This window comes from Aricia agestis, chromosome 3, assembly GCF_905147365.1.
Source record: "Aricia agestis chromosome 3, ilAriAges1.1, whole genome shotgun sequence".
Classification (NCBI taxonomy): Eukaryota; Metazoa; Arthropoda; class Insecta; order Lepidoptera; family Lycaenidae; genus Aricia; species Aricia agestis.
Window position 1 is genome coordinate 3384498 of NC_056408.1, and position 17838 is coordinate 3402335.

Here is a 17838-nt window from a genome sequence, read left to right on the forward strand (position 1 = left end):
TTACGATAATTGCCCCGTGTATGGCCACCTTTAATATGACTCTACAGCAAACTATTGCCAGTGCTAAGTAAAATCATAATATTAATACGCGAACGAAAAACTTTGTAACCCTTTTTACGAAAAATGGGGATACGTAGGTGCATGAAATTTTGCACACTTATAGTTTATATGGTGAAGGAGTGCATCGAACTAATATTATTTTAAAATTATGCTTTTATCATATATTTTTTTAACAAATAAAACATTACACACACTACAACACACCTACATGAGAAATGACAGATTTTTGAGTGACAGGTACATACGAATTGTACTCTTTTATTTATGGTTGAAGTCTGTTGACAACAAGTTGACAAATTGAAAATGGATTATAGTTTTTTTATTGAATCTAAGATACTATTAGACAATGCTACACGGCCAGTCTGAGATCAGCTGAGTCCCAGAGACAAGAGTTGAAAAAAATTATAAAATCAATATTTTTTACAAAATATAGGTACCTAGTAGATCTAAATATGTCGTTGAAACTAAGGTTGAATTTCGACCATTGGGCGATCTCTAGTACTTGGTAAAAAGCGGTAAATCAAAATAAAAAAATCGGTCAAGTGCGAGTCGGAATCGGTTCCGTAATATTATAAAGCGAACGTCGGAAAAAATGGTGTTTCTTGTATGAGAGCTCCCCATATTTATTAATTAAATTTTTATTATTATTTATTAAATTTCAAATATTATAAATTATATTAAGGATTTTGTAAATTTTTCAAGTACCTTGTAGCCTTTATCGATAATACGAGCAAAAAAGGCAAAAAAAAAACACTTTTGCTGTTACATATTGTAGGGATTGCAAACCGGCGTCATTTTTTATTCGGACCGGATTCCTATCAAAATAGAAACAAACTGAACTAAAAAAAACATGGCCGTTGCATCCGTTGCAACTTGCAGCTAGATACAGTATTTTCAAAATATTATTATAGTAGTGCATTGTGCATGGAACAAGTTTAGACTTGTCCGTATGGTTTCCCAAGCGCATACAGCATTCTCATAACATAGTCGGCCTAGTCCAAAGGAATGAGCAGGTCAATTAAATACGTCTGGGACTAACAATGCGCGGGTTTCCTTAAGATGTTTCCTTCAGCAGCTGCCGGTGTACGGTACGCGCATGTCCGCCGGATTACCGGATCCGGTTTTCCGGATTGCAATTCCTAGTTGTAGAGAGTTGTAATGGGGATTGTCCATTTTTTTTTTAATTTTGCTCATTACAAAAACATTTCGAGGAATAACGTCAGTGATCGTTTTTCTGTATATAAACGAAAAAAATACCCATTAGTTACTTATATTTTTGAACAAATACGTTTAACCTTTGTTTGACCTTCAATGGCGTTAAATTAGCAATAAATTCGACCAACATTACGTTTCGAACTTTTGGTAAGCTTCTCGTATCAGCTTTCACATAATGAGAAATTGCATTTGACGAACCAGCCATTATAAATAACATTGAAAGGAAATTTAAAACATATGCAGAGGTCAATTGGCGGCCGATGATGACGTCAGAGCGAAACTTTAAAAAAATATTGAGAAAAAACTAGCAAATGAATTTCAAAATTATTTAATTTATGTTCTTAAAATATCCTATTTTAACGAAAAAAAATATAAAAAGTACATGTGATTTTTTTTGGACAATGCCCAATAAAGAGCCCCCCTTAGGTAATTATGTTTTTATTTTGTTTTAGCATTAATTATAATTGTTGTTATAGCGGCAACAGAAATAGATACAATCTGTGAAAATTTCAAAAGTCTAGCTATAGCGGTTCTCGAGATACAGCCTAGAGACTAAGTACAAACAATTATAATATTAAGTGGTAGGCAGGTAGTAGGTGGCAATGAGTAGTATTACCTCTCATACTCTACTAATTACAATTCTAATCATTGGATTAACGCTAATCTTGCTAAATCACCTTTTAGTTATATCGACAACGTTGTTTAAAATGTACTTCAACGTAAACCTACGTATCTTTTACTGATGCAAAGCTTTTCTACGAATCGTTAACACTTCAATAAATACTAGCTAACAACCTTTTTGTTTAGAACAGTGCGTACGAGCGACTGTAGGTACCAGGACTAGAAAACTTGTTGAGTTACTTTTATCATACAAGAGGCTTTTCATTTTTTTTGAAAACTATATCTATTTTTGAATGAATCTTACGTGATAATAAGTAGACAATCTCAAGATGTGGGAATATTTGTGGTGGCCCCAATAGATAGCGCGATGCAGGATTGTTAGGCGAATTGTGGATACCGCCACAATGTCTTAACTTTTCATAAAATAAATAAATAAAATATCTTTTTATTCAAAATGGGTATCATGATACACTTTTTGAAAGTCGAACGAAGAAACTACGTTGCCTACCACCGGTTCGGGAACTACCCCGCCGAGAAGAACCGGAGTAAGAAACTCGCACGGGGCCATCTTTTACTAAAAAAATGGAAAATCACAATGTTATGGCTTGTAACAAAATTAAAAGAAAAGTAACCTGCATGGAGCCACCCTATTCCCAAGGTGTGCTGTCCTCGAAGAAATCATTGACTTTATAATACGCTTTAGCACACAAACGTTCTTTAACTGCTTTTTTAAATTTGTTTAAAGGTAGATTTTGAACATTTTCTGGGATTTTATTGTATAGGCGTATACATTGGCCTTTAAAGGATTTGCTTATTTTGGCTAGTCTGAACATTGGTATTGCTAACTTGTTCTTATTTCTAGTATTTACATTATGATTATCACTTTTCTTTTTGAAAATATTTATGTTCTTTCTAACATATAAGAGATTTTCCAAAATGTATTGAGATGTGACGGTCAGAATTCTTATTTCTTTAAATTTTTCTCTTAGAGATTCCAAAGACGACATCTTATAAATAGAACGAATAGCTCGCTTCTGCAGCACAAATATTGTATTAATGTCCGCCGCGTTTCCCCACAAGAGGATGCCGTAAGACATTATGCTATGAAAGTAGCTAAAGTAAACTAATCGCGCGGTCTCTACATCAGTGATTTCACGAAAATTTTTAACAGCATATGCTGCAGAACTAAGCTTATCTGCCAGCTTCGCAATATGTGGACCCCATTGTAACTTACAATCCAGCGTTATGCCTAGGAATACGGTGGTGTCTACTAAATTCATTTTCTCATCATTTAATAGTACATTGGTTTGTACTTGCCTAACATTTGGCAAGATAAATTTTAAACATTTTGTTTTATTAGAGTTCAAAAGTAAATTATTAGCATTAAACCAATGTACTATTTTTGAGAGAGCACTATTTTCCTCGTCATAATTAAATTGTCGCCTCTTCACATTAAAAATTAGTGAAGTGTCATCAGCAAAAAGTACTATCTCATGCTTATCTTTAACAAGATAAGGTAAATCATTTATATAGATGAGAAAAAGAAAAGGCCCTAAAATGGACCCTTGTGGCACACCTAGTTTTATTTTGGTTCCATTAGACCTTATGGAGTTAACTTCCACCCTCTGCGTTCTATTTGTAAGGTAAGATTTTAGAAGTTTAAGTGCCGTGCCCCTCACACCATAATGGTGTAGTTTTCTTAATATCATACTCCACACAGTCAAATGCTTTAGAGAGATCGCAGAAAATGCCAAGTGCATCCTGCGACTCCTCCCAAGCTTCAAAAATTTCGGATGCGAATGCGGATTTCAATGTTGGTTTCGTTTTTGGTTCGAATATTAATGCGGATATAGATGCGGATGCAGATTTCACATAAGAATTTGTTTGTTAATTCAGATTCGGATTCGGATGCAAACATCGCAATCGACCTGCATCCTCTTGAGTGGGAACCAAAGGACTATTTAGTACCCAGTACCTAGCCTACGAGCACAAACTAAAACCTAGATAATTAACTACTATACAACTAGATGATAACAGTTAGAGCACTTTTTTATGCAACGAAAAACATCCTGCACTTTTGAATTCATTACACGTAGGTACACCTATCCAAAATCCAGGCGTAGGCCATACCCACATGCTCTTTTCATTAAAGGCCCATTATACCGGTGGCCCGTCTGCGCAGGCCGTTAAGGCAACTGCCACGCATCGTAATTAATTAGCATACAATCGTGTATCGAAGCATAACTATCGGCTGCCGTTTTCAAAATAGACCGGATTTGATACCGCAGATTAGCGAATATCTTTTACGTCATGTTGTAGTAGGTAGTTCCCCTGAATCTCTAGTTAGCGTTATAATTATTAGCCCTAACATTTAGGGCCTGTTTCACCACTTCCTGATAAGTGCCGGTTAGGCTATCCACAACCTATCTGATAGGTACTCCATACGCTAACTATCTGTCAGATAAGTTGTGGATAGCCTATCTGGCACTTATCAGCTAGAAGTGGTGAAATAGGCCCTTATTTTTAGTTTCACCACTTCCTGATAAGGCTATCCACCAATTATCTTGACATATCAAGTATGGAGATCTGTCAAAAAAGTTGTGAATAACCTATTAGGCACTTTATCAGAAAGTGGTGAAACAGGCCCTAACTGTTGTAGGTACTCAGAGATGAATAATTAATTACTTAGCTGTGATGAAATGAAGAGTAGTTATAGGAAGAGTATGACAGAGATAGAGAGACATGACATGCATGGAACGCCCAAATCTTAATCTAAATAATATTCTAGCATTAACGAAAGTTAGGTAGACCTTCAGAACTGGATACCCCTTTTTTCACACGGGGAAATGCTTTGCGCATCCCCGACGGATTGGGGACATCGGCCGGGGTAAATGGGATTCTCCGAGGAACTACCCACTACAACCCCGTGGTGCTCCACCCCTCGCTTAGGCATTGTTACGGGCACGATCAACCCACCACAACTAAGAATTGGATACTTACCTCCTAAAGAAACTGCGACCCAAACTATAATAGCTGGTCGTTCTTCCTTCTATACATAGAGGGCAAGTACATTGTAGAGAATAATTTTCAGCTTTTATAAAATGACGAAGGTTTGGCTGTCGATAGCTCTTGGACCAGTAATATTTTATATATTATTGTAGTTATTTTAACGTTTTATACGTGGAAGAGCCATGCTTCGGCACGAATGGGCCGGCTCGACCGGAGAAATACCACGTTCTCACAGAAAACCGGCGTGAAACAGCGCTTGCGCTGTGTTTCGCCGAGTGAGTGAGTTTACCGGAGGCCCAATCCCCTACCTTATTCCTTTCCCTACCCTCCCCTATTCCCTTCCCTTCCCTACCCCCCTCTATTACCCTATTCTCTCATAAAAGGCCAATAACGCACCTGCAGCTCTTCTGATGCTGCGAGTGTCCATGGGCGACGGAAGTTGCTTTCCATCAGGTGACCCGTTTGCTCGTTTGCCCTCTTATTTTCATTTCAAAAAAAAGTTAGTTTTATATATTATAGTTCTGACATAGAATGCTACTGAAAAGGACTTGAGACTTGTCTTGAACTTAAGATTCTTCAGCATAGTTCACAACATCTTACATGGACTCTCAACGTTGGTCCTTGATCATGGATGAATGATGATCGATGTCGATTGTCAATCATGGTCACAATCATGGTTATCTAGCATGGCTCAACATGAAAAGGGACCTTAAAATAGTTGCGGGAAACGGGCTACTTGAATACTTTTAGAATTAAAAGCATACAGCTTATAGATCTATAAAATTTTCATTTACTTTACCCAACGACTTGAGTACAAAATTCTTTTGCTTACAGAGTTTATCTGTTTCTTTGGCTGTTATTGGATGGAAACAGTGGTAGGGTTTGTTCAGCACTAAAATCGAATGCTCTACACCTTTTTAGTTAACGTTAACCTTTTATGTTAATGAATGTTAAATATTTAGCTTCAAATGAAACATCATCAATCATCATGTCCTAAATTTTACGAAACTTTAGTAAAAATAATTATGCATCATTTTGCTTTGACTACAAATTACAAAATAAACAGGTTTATTTTTTTAACTACGTACTTCCAAAAAGGAGAGGTTCTATTTAAGTTTCTAGGAAATGCGCTACTTGGATTCAAAGGTGCCAAAGAAATCTTTGAATGCTTTATTTATTCAGCTCCGGATAATATTTTGAGTCCTCGGAAAAAACATTAAAAAGTTTTTATCCCGTAAAATTGTACTAGTAAAGTTTCCTAGAACCATTTTTTTTATTACTATCAAGCTAATTTTTCGTTAGTAGCTTCATTTTGATGAGACGAAAAACAATTTCCTTTGCGAAAATTCTCGAAAGTGGTAGCTATATGGATTGTTCTATTTACAATGGTAATCTTAAATTATATCACTCTAGCACCGTATACGGAAAATCAGCTGGTTGGGGTTCCGTTTTAGGGTTCCGTAGTCAACGAAGACTTGTTGATTACAGAACCCCGGAACCGAAATATTAAATCCTTTCTATTTTTGCTAGCTACCACTTTCGAAATTATTTGCAGATGAAATTATTGTTCAACTTATATAAATGAAGCAACTTGCGAAAAATTAGCTTGATACTAAATGTTCTAGGGAACCTGTACTTTACGGTTCCTGGGCGGTATAAAATTTGATGCCACGAAGTATGGGTTGTTAAACTAATATTATATATTCTGTGCCCTGTGGTATGGGCAACATATTATAGTGCCTAATCTTTAAACGAGCAATTCTTGTATATATATATAATTGGAATCTCGGAATCGGCTCCAACGATTTTCATGAAATTTAGTATATAGGGGGTTTCGGGGGCGATAAATCGATCTAGCTAGGAATCATTTCTAGAAAATGTCATTTTCATCGGATACCGAGCAAAGCTCGGTCAAACAGCTAGTTTTATATTAAGTATACAATTTACAAAGTATATTACATGGAAAGTAGCAATGAATGTCCTTAGAGACTTGGTTTGTATTGGTAGGTTAATTATTTTTTGTTAACGTCACTGTTTTCTATGAATTTGCTGGTCATTTATTGGAAAAACTTTACACTTCTGTTAAAATAAGCTTACATGACGAACTGCGAGCTAAATAGCCTTTTCATAGGTTTTTGACGACCTCTGTGGCTCAGTTGGTGGGCTGTTGGTAACTTGGTAGCTCAAGCCGGAGGTCGCGGGTTCGAATCCCGCCGACGGAACAAAAAGTTTTCAAAAGTTCCTGGGTTATGGATGTGTATTAAATATTATGTGTATCATATAATAAAAATCTTAAATATCGTAGTATAAAAGTATTAAATATATTTCCGTTGTCTGGTACCCGTAACACAAGTCTTTCAGGTACTTTCCACGGGGCCATACTGACGTTGTGTGAAAATATTATTATTATTAGTATTACTATTATAGGTATTTTTTTTTAAAGTTACTCGTTATAATAATATTTAGTTTGAAATGTAGCGGTAAAAAAGATCATCCAGATAGAAAAGTGTCTGCCAAAAGGATCAAATGAAACGTATGTGTTGCAGAGTGTAAATTTTAAAGATAGCCCAAAATCGGTAGAATTATAATTAATTAATTTAGTCGTCACGATGTACTTAAAAATGTAGAAAAACAAACTCAAAAATACATTACAAATGTGGTTTAACTTTGAGGACCTTAAAATAATAACATGTATTATTTTAAACGCTGTACCTTCCTGATTATAATTGTGCTCAAGTGCGGACAGTCCTCTACGGTCCTTCAAGAGGACGTTAAGGGCCTGTCACGAGAAGCGGGGGCTGAACACAGGTGTTCAGCCCCCGTTCAGACCAAGTGTCGGTTTGAGTACAATGGGATTGTGACATTTTGTGGCTTGCGGTGGGCCTACGGTCACAGGATTGTATAATAGGAAGTTACGTCATAAAGTCATGATCATATTACTAGTTTCGCTGCGGCTCTCAGAGTGAAACATTAATTACTTATATAAATGTAATTAATTTAAAAAATTGACACAAGCCTCATGCATTATTAATTTGTTATCTGTCAAACTCTTCATTAAATTGAAGGTTAATCATAGTTAAATGCCTCTGAGTATGGCGGTAGACAGTAAGGCTGGTATAAATAGTCAGTACTCAAGATGCGACCCGGTCTCAAGACGCGGTTCGGCTCTGTGATTGGTCCAAATTTTGACAACCAGCCAATCAGAAAGCCTGAACCGTGACTTGAGACTGAGATGCATCTTGAGTACTGACTATTTATACCAGCCTAAGACTTAGGACTTCTAAGTAGCTAAGGCTGATTCTCTATTTCACCCCCCTAGGGGTGGAATTTTGAAAAATACTTTCTATGTTTTGATTGTCTACTGATTAAGATATTTTATGAAAGAGCTTTTGAATATAAAGGACGAGGTTTTTTTTATAGTATAATGATTATTATGTTTCTTCTAATACTTCCAAAAATATTTCGTGTACAAAGTTTTAATCTCTTGACTAGTTTTCGCATAATACAAACAAACTTACATACGTACAATGTACCTATATTTATATTATTATTGCGATTATGTTGTCAATGGGGATTGTCCATTTTTTTTATTTTGCTCGTTACAAAAACATTTCGAGGAATAAGGTCAGTGATCGTTTTTCTGTATATAAACGAAAAAAATACCCATCAGTTACTTATACTATTGAATAAATATGTTTAACCTTAGTTTGACCTTCAATGGCGTTAAATTAGCAATAAATTCGACCAACATTACGTTTCGAACTTTTGGTAAGCTTCTCGTATCAGCTTTCACATAATGAGAACTTGCATTTGACGAACCAGCCATTATAAATAAGATTGAAAGGAAATTTAAAACATACTGCAGAGAAATTGGCCGCCGACGATGATGACGTCAGAGCGAAACTTTAAAAATTTATTGAAAAAAAACTAGCCAATGACATTCAAAATTATTTAATTTATATTCTTAAAATACCGTATTTTAACGAAAAAAAAATTATAAAAAGTACATGTGATTTTTTTTGGACAATGCCCATTGTCATGAATAAAATAATATTATTATTATAGTTTAATCTAATACTAAAATAAAAGAATAATCTTATGACTCTTTAATAGAGAGTAAACACATTAAGTGTTACTGGAAATATAAGACGACAGGTGTAAGTAATTAATTAGCTCAGATATTTCACAAAGTTTGTTTATAATTATAATTAATTAACCGCTATTTATTTGTGTTAATATTTACTTAGCTTTAATAGTCTTAATCAGCAACAAGGCCTAGGTATTTAAACTATTATACTTGCGTTCGATAATTATTTTGACAACGAAGTCAGAAATCAAAAACATAAAGGACTAGATGACGCCTTCAACTCCGTTGCGCCAAGTTCGATAAACGCCCTGGAACCGTAAATATTTCCGAGATAAAAAGTATCCTATGTCCTGTTCCGAGACTCAAAGTATCTCCATACCAAACTGAAAAATCTGTTCAGTGGTTTGGGCGTGAAGAAATAACAGACAGATAGACATGCTTTCGAATTTTAAATTTTTCTACAGTTTTGATATATTGTCATAAAATATAGCACGATGGACAGTTATAATAAAATAATTTAATCCCTGAATCGAAATAGAATTTAACATCTATAATATCAATTGTTACTTATATTACGGGAGGTCACGATATTTTTGGTAACGATATCCAAAATGACTTATTTTAGATTGAGAAGATAAAGAGTAACTCTCTGATGCCAAATATGTCGGTCTGCCTGCGTAAAGTAGTTGTGTTCTCTGTATAGGGCGCCTGAAAACCCAGTTATCATGACCAAAAACAATGATAAGGTAAATGGCTGAGTATGTTATATTAGGTAAGTACTAGTTGTTCTCATATCAGTAGCGTAAAAACTGACCAAATATTCGGTTGCGTTATGAAGCAACGAGCGTTCAAAGAACGTGACTTATCGTGACCAAAAAAAAAAAAGATCAGGTAAATGGCTGAAAATTACAAATCGTAAACTGTCAGTACGTACTAGCTTATTGGCACCAAGAATGACCAAATATTTGGTTGCAATTTATAGTTATCGGCGACCTATGTCTGAACGTATATTCTGCGTAGGAATCTGTAAAAGAAAAAAATGTAAATAAATAAAAATAAAAAATAAAAAAGTGACATTGATTCGTTAAACTACGCACCATTTATCAATTATTTATAATTTCTTGATTACCTACTACAAATATTATAGGAAATATATAATGTGAAACTATTAGAAAAAACAAATAGGAGTTTAGGTCTCATACAGTGCGCTGCATTCATGTACCGCTTGGGTTACCACCACCAGTTTGACCCCGTAGCTGGCTATGCTTGCCGAAAGCTGGTTAAACGTGAATGCATTCTAAGTTTGTGACTTACCCGTATAAATATCTTCGTTTTCATTATTATCATTTTGTTTGTTTTCAGCGTTTATTGTTACATCAGCCACACTGATTGGCAGCTGATTACCTGTGTACCAAACAGGAATGTACTTCTCACAGTCTTCCTTCCAGCCGTGATCAACTGGCTGGAAGGAAGACTGTGAGAAGTACTACTAACTAGTGGGAGTTTCTTTGCAGGCATTACTTTATATATTAGACACATTAGACAATTTCAAGTTAGGTAGGTATGCACTGCATACTATGCAGTGATAGTCATAAAAAATAACTGTAACCTAAACAACCTTAAGAATTGTAACAAAATATTTGGTCAGTTTTGTCACTAAGCTAGCACATACTGATACTTAACACTTTGTTGTTTTCAGCCATTTAACTGATCGTTTTTTTTTGGTCACAATAAGTCACGTTTGAATGCTCGTTGCTTCATAACGCAACCGAATATTCGGTCAATTTTGGTGCCAATAAGCTAGTACATACTGACAGTTTACGATTTGTAATTTTCAGCCATTTACCTGATCATTTTTTTTTTGGTCATGATAAGTCACGTACTTTGAACGCTCGTTGCTTCATAGCGCAACCGAATATTTAGTCAGTTTTTACGCTACTGATATGAGAACAACTAGTACTTACCTAATATAACTTACTCAGCCATTTACCTTATCATTTTTTTTTTGGTCATGATAACTGGGTTTTCAGGCGTCCTATACAGAGAACGCAACTAATTTACGCAGGCAGACCGACATATTTGGCATCAGAGAGTTGCTCTTTATCTTCTCAATCTAAAATAAGTCATTTGGGATATCGTTACCAAAAATGTCGTGACCTCCTAATCTATTAGCTTCTTATACGATAGGGCAAGCAAGTTCCTGTAGTCTCGCTTCGAAGAAGATATTCCATGGAATCTGTTTAAAAGTTACTCCATTCTGTTCGAAACTTTAATGAAAAGAACCAGCGTAATTTTACCTAGTAGAGATAAAATGTCTGCTTATCAGTTTCTTGTATTGGTCGAAGTAAAGAAACTAGTATCAATGAAACTGTTTTAGAACAAACTATCGTTCAAATATCAGAGAATTTGATACATGCAAGGATCTACGTAATTTGGTCGTAATTAGGGTGTGCGAAGCGAGCCCTAGTATATCCCACAACCAGCACTTTTGTGGTACACTTTACGGAAAAACTATCACGCCTATTTATTTTTTTTTAATGAAATAAGGGGACAAACGAGCAAACGGGTCACCTGATGGAAATCAACTTCCGTCGCCCATGGACACTCGCAGCATCAGAAGAGCTGCAGGTGCGTTGCCGGCCTTTTAAGAGGGAATAGGGTAATAGGGGAGGGTAGGGATGGGAAGGGAAGGGAATAGGGGCGGGTAGGGAAGGAAATAGGGTAGGGATTGGGCCTCCAGTAAACTCACTCACTCGGCGAAACACAGCGCAAGCACTGTTTCACGCCGGTTTTCTGTGAGAACGTGGTATTACTCCGGTCGAGCCGGCCCATTCGTTCCGAAGCATGGCTCTCCCACATATAAAACGTGGGAGAGCCACGTTGTGCCAATTTGTGCTTTAACACAGTAATTTTAATGTGCTATCATGGGTCAGTCAAGATTTGGTTACTATTAAAATAAATATTATTACCCATCCCCACTCGGGTCAGCGTTGCCAGACTTTGACACGGTGTATGTGTACGTGAGACTAGACGTTTTTTAACAAACGACCATTTTCCTTGTACTGCTTATATTTATTATTTTAAAGAACCCTAAGGTCAATTCAGACCGCAACACGACGTGTAGATGCAATTAATAATTGCGTGAGATGTCTTGCAAATCTGTCAAATCTATACTTTAGAAATACGTGGGAGAGCCATGCTTCGGCACGAATGGGCCGGCTCGACCGGATAAATACCACGTTCTCACAGAAAACCGGCGTGAAACAGCGCTTGCGCTGTGTTTCGCCGAGTGAGTGAGTTTACCGGAGGCCCAATCCCCTAACCCCTATCCTATTCCCTTCCCTACCCTCAACTATTCCCTTCCCTTCCCTTCCCTACCCTCCCCTATTACCCTATTCCCTCTTAAAAGGCCGGCAACGCACTTGCAGCTCTTCTGATGCTGCGAGTGTCCATGGGCGACGGAAGTTGCTTTCCATCAGGTGACCCGTTTGCTCGTTTGCCCCCTTATTTCATAAAAAAAAAAATACATCTACGCGTCGCGTTGCAGTCTGAATTGACCCTAAATATTACGTAGGTTCGTTATCTCGTAGCCGATAATGATGATGCTACGAGAATGCTACGAGAGTGCTACGCTTTTCGTAGTCGCCTACGCGTGCGTAGCTCCGCCCAAGCCCGCCCCACGCCGGTATATATGCGGACCCGTCGCTACGAAGCCACAGAACTTGTTGCGTACGACACACTCAACTCAACACTCAACTTTCCACGACACGAGGTAAGTCACGTCGCGTAAAAAAGTTTTTTTTTTGTTTTTTTTTTATGCACAAAATTGGTCTTAATGTCTAAAAAATTCTCTACTACTCATAAAGTTTCTCAGCAAAATTGTTTAGACGTGCTAATAGTATGGAAATATGAAAAGTAAAAGATTAAAAGAACATTTTTTAATAAAAAAAAAAAGAAGATTAAGAAAAGTAAATTTTTATTTGTAGGTACTGATTTGGAGATTTTACATTGAATTGTTTGCAATTTCATTTTTATAATAAAATAATAATGATTGAAGATTTCAAAACTTTTTGATTACCTATAAAACGTTATTATAACATACGTAAAAAGTAAAAGAAAATGCTTACGCAATCACTTTTTCGCCAGTAACTTTCAAAAATATTTTTTGTTGTATTAGAAGTTCCTAAAATATCACTACATAATAATATTATAAAATAAAGTCACTTTTTTCCCTCATGTCCCTTTGTTCCCTTTAATCTTTAAAACTACACAACGGATTTTGATGCGGTTTTCTTTAATAGATAGAGTGATTCAAGAGGAAAGTTATAGGTGTAATAACATTAATTAAATAGTGGAAAAATACTGTTATTGTTGGGGTTTCTAATGTGATGTCGTAAATAATTAAAAAAAATCCGGTTACATTGTAAACGCAGGCTGAACCCTACGAGATTTATCAAAATAATGTACCAAGTATTGTACACAATGAAAAGGTCTACAGAAAACTCCGCGATGGTGTATGTCTCTTATAAAAAAATAAATCTTAACAAAATAAAAAGATTTATTTAATAATGATAATAATTATCAATTACGATTGTATTATAATAATTATAATACAATAATAATTAATAATTATTATCATTATTAAAAAAATCTTTCTCATTGAATGCTTCTATAATTTACATGTTTATGTCGTATTTTAAAATTAAAAGTCACTTTTAGTTTTAAAATACGACTTAAACAATATGTAAATTATAGAAACATTCAATCAATATGCCCACACAGGTATAAAATATAAATTATAGCCACTAAAGAAATGATTAAAATCGATTTAGCAGTTTTGATTCATATTCATTATTACTACCCGTGGCCCGCATTGGTCGGTACCGCCGCAAAAGCTACGTCTAGCAATTTTTAAATAATAAGTATAGGAAGTTATCCGTATTTTTCCGTAGTTTATCTCTAGAACTATAATTTTACTTAAGTTTCGTAATATAACAATATTTTTAAGTAATTACTATTTTATGCTACCACTCCCACATAGTTTACATTACTCGTATCTGACAGTGAAAATAGTACGATATTTGAATATCCCTCCCTCTTAGTCTACTCTATTAGTGCCAAATTGCATTAAAATCAGTATGGTATTTTGAAGCTTATTCGATGACAACAAACAAATTAAATAAAAAAAACTTTATCCAATCCATCGTCAAATTATGTTTTAGACGAAGTTTCAGCTTTCAAGAGAAATCCATACTAAATATTATAAATGGGAAAGTGTGTCTGTCTATTACCTTTTCCACGTAAAAACCGCTGAACCGATTTTGCTGTAATTTTGCTGAAAGGACATAATTAATAGGATACTTTTTATCCCGGAAAATTGTACGGTTCCCGCGCAATAAACGAATTTTTGCACAAAGGAGTTGCGAGCGTATTTATATATTTTTAATCGATTTCCAAAAAGGAGGAAGTTATATGTTCGGCTGTGGATATTTTTTAAATCTGTATACATATACATATAAATTTTAATTTTGCTGTAACTCGAGAAAGGCTGATCCAGTTTGGTTAATTTTAGTCTTGAAAAAATCGTGAAGTCCAGGGAAGGTTTATAAGTGACACGAAGTTCATTCAAACATCCAGTAAAATATAATAATTAAAATAAAACTTAATGCGAACTTATATTTAAAAAAGTAGAAACTAAATTAAGATCAGGTGGGCCAAAGCTATTCCAATACCTTTAAACGTGAAAAGCGCTTTTAACGTAAGTTATAAATAAGTACAGTAAATCAGTGGCTCTCAATATTTCCGAGAAACCCTTCCATTTGAATCGGTAATAGATCTATATATATAAAACTCAAAGGTGACTGACTGACTGATTGACATAGTGATCTATCAACGCACAGCACAAACCACTGGACGGATCGGGTTGAAATTTGGCATGCAGGTAGACGTTATGACGTAGGCATCCGCTAAGAAAGGATTTTGATAAATTCCAACACCAAGGGGTTCAAATAGGGGATGAAAGTTTGTATATAATAATACTTCTTAACGCGAGCGAAGCTGCGGGCAAAAGCTCGTATAATTATATAATTGCAACCAATTTAGATTTATTAAATAAGTAGTAGATGTATATCTATATAAATAAAAATGGATTTTCAACTTTGTTAGTCTCGCTAAAATTTGTGAATGGCTGAACCGATTCGCCAAATTTTAGTCTTGAATAATTCGTGGATGTCTAGGTTTATAAATATTATTATAAATGAGAAAATTAAGGAGCTAAGTGTTACGGGTCTTAAAGTTAAAGAAAGTTAGTTTAAGTTAAGTTAGTTAAAGAAGTATTACGGGTCATCTAGTTAATAATATTGGTACTTACATAAATTGAGATTTAAATAAAATTTTCACGTTAAAGCTAAAAGTTTTCATCAAATAAAGGCAATATCTCATAAAGCATTAAAACGTTTTCCAAGCTAATACTTAAAATTATTTTTATGATGTGCTAACATTTCAACACTGCCCTGTTCAAATAAATAGGTTGTTCAAAAGAACAAAATTACCCCTCGTCATACTGACAACAGAGTTAACACGGTCTGAAGTATTTCATAATCGTAATTAGATTTTTTAAATTGTCTGTATTCAAGTTAAGTCAAGAACCCTTGAAATTCCCTTTGTATGTTTTATCCTTTGATAATACAAATAATCCATAAGGTGGCTTTCCAATATTTACGGTAAGCGACCGCGATCGAAAAAAAATAATTTTAATTAAAAATATTAAGAGGAATCCACACCGCTCTTTTTTCCATACAAACGTTGTCCCCTGTTTCCTCCCTGGATAATGCTAGTAGAGTTATAATTTTTTTTCTGAATATCTACGGCCACTAATACAATATCCCTATGTTTTCTTTTTTTTCATAATTTAATTATTAAATAAGATATGAACGTTCAAAAACCCAAAAAATGGCCAGATTTTCCGCTGTGTTCAAACGTCCAGAAAACAGATTTGGCTAGATTAAACAAAAAAAAAAGCAAAACATAGGAACACAGCTCAAGCCTTTTTTTAATCTTTAATGAAAAAAGTACTTAAATCGGTTAAGTTTTGGAGAAGGAATCAGGGGACAACGAATCGTTGATTTTCTGGATTTTCTGCAGTTGTCTCTATCGCGTTCTGCGGTATAGGCTTGAGGTAAGGGAGACAGCTATAGATATTACACGTACTTTTTTTTCATTTTTCTAGCCCCTGGTGTATCCTCTTAATATCTAATTAAATGCCACTGTATGACCTTTTATTTGGTTTGGTTTTATTTTCTACCGATATTGGTCTAGCAACCTATGCTACCACAGTTTTGTAGGAGCGAAATGAAATCTGAGTGTCAAAACACACTATGCCGAATTTCCGCGGCGGAAGTTTTGCTTGATTCCACCTGCAATGGATTTTAAATTACCGATGACACACTATGCCGAAATTCCGTCGCGTTATATTGTATGCGTTTGACATTGCTCACGTAATCATGCGGAATTTCCGCCGCGGAACTTCGGCATAGTGTGTTTAGACACTGAGGCCATAAAGTGGCATATTTTCATTTTATTTTTTGGCGGTCGCTGACGCTTGCCGCGCTGTTCGGAATGGTACCCTTTGGGACAAACACTTCTCAAAGCTGTGTGGGAGTTAATAAAATAAGATATTATAATTATTGACACAACTTTTGTGTTATATAAATATTTCAGGGTTAAATACGTCATGTGGTGAAAATTATTTTGAATGATTTTGAGAAAACAATTATTTGGTTACCTAACCTTTCAACAACGTTCAAAAGTTTTCGAAAGTCAATATTTCGATGCGTAAGTAAATATGGTGAACTCATTATGGTTATGTCTAATATTTTATAATGTATTTTTATTTTTTGAGACTAGGAAATGAAATGTTAAAAGATTTAAAATATTTTTTTTATTATTTTTTTTTAATAAAAAAATATTAAAAATAGTCTGTCTAGGATTTTTCACAACCCATTCTTATCACATTTTCTGACATGTTTTTGTTATTCATTTTATTTTATCAGCTCGGATTCTAGTTCAGATTTTAGACCATAAGCTATAGTCGTGTACAGAACTAAACTTGTCTCTAGCATTGCTACTTTTTGTTTATATTTATTTTTTTAAATTCTTTTTCAATGTACGAATTTATTTGCGCCTTATGACGTATGGTACCTGAGGGAGCTCTGTTCTGACAGAGTATATTACGCATTTTATTAACCTAATTTTAAATTAACTGTCTCCTTATAATCTGTGTTAATTAATTAAAACGTAATTACAAACAACCTTTGCATTAACATGTTGTGTTAAATAAGTTCTTTTTTTACATAGGTAAAACCTTGGCAATAATTTTTAAGAAACATTTATGGACGATTTCAAAACTACTTATATAATATCTGGTTATATGATTAATATGATAACATAATATTCACACGTCATTTACACGTCGCTTTTCAAATAATTATTCATACTTGGCATGCGATAATAATTCATACAAAATAATGTTAAAAGTGATGTTAATTATTGACACTAGTTTATCGATGTTATTAAGTAACTCTATTACTAATAAAATATTTACACATCGAATAACTAAAGGAAGATTTGTTTACTTGATTGATTTTGATATTTTGATTGATGCAGCTCACTGGAACTAACATTTTTTTACTAGTATCTTATAACTTTTTGACTAGCTCTAGCGACTGCTAAATTAGGGTAAGTTTATTTTCAACATTACGTTGTGTATCCAGTGGTAAAAATAAGAACACCGCAAATTATTACGTGTTAAGTTTCACACAGTATGTGTCAACATGTCGTCAAGAAGT

General features: G+C 34.7%; 1 protein-coding gene across 1 annotated transcript in view; it reads left to right on the plus strand.

The window, feature by feature from the left end:
* Positions 1–12714: 12714 nt before the first annotated feature.
* LOC121725792 (neuropeptide F-like) overlaps positions 12715–17838 on the plus strand; it is a 45047-nt gene continuing 39923 nt past the window's right edge. Inside the window, exon 1 of the mRNA XM_042112914.1 lies at positions 12715–12764. The gene's annotated coding sequence lies outside the window, so the exon portion shown is untranslated. The remainder of the gene's footprint in view (positions 12765–17838) is intronic.